The sequence below is a fragment of the Pteropus alecto genome, unplaced genomic scaffold (genome assembly GCF_000325575.1).
Source record: "Pteropus alecto unplaced genomic scaffold, ASM32557v1 scaffold150, whole genome shotgun sequence".
Lineage (NCBI taxonomy): Eukaryota > Metazoa > Chordata > Mammalia > Chiroptera > Pteropodidae > Pteropus > Pteropus alecto.
In genome coordinates, this window is record NW_006429686.1 from 491,289 (window position 1) to 491,616 (window position 328).

Genomic DNA, 328 nt, shown 5'->3' on the forward strand with positions numbered 1-328 from the left:
GTATGCAGAGGAAGTGCTAGTTTTACCTAAGGATTTCTCCCTCGCCAAAAGGCTGGTTCCAATAAAAAAGCAGTTTGATTTTTTAAAAATTTTAATTAAGTTTATTGGGGTAACATTGGTTTACATAATTATATATTTTTCAGGTATGCATTATCATTTGACATCCATATATTCTATTGTGTGTTTACCACCCAAAGTCCAGTTTCTCTCAGCTACCATGTATTTAATCCCCTTTACCTACTTCACCCTCCCCTTATCCCCCTATATTTGACCACTTTTACCCTGTCTACCTCTCCCCTCTTCTCACACCCCACTAGTAACCACTAGT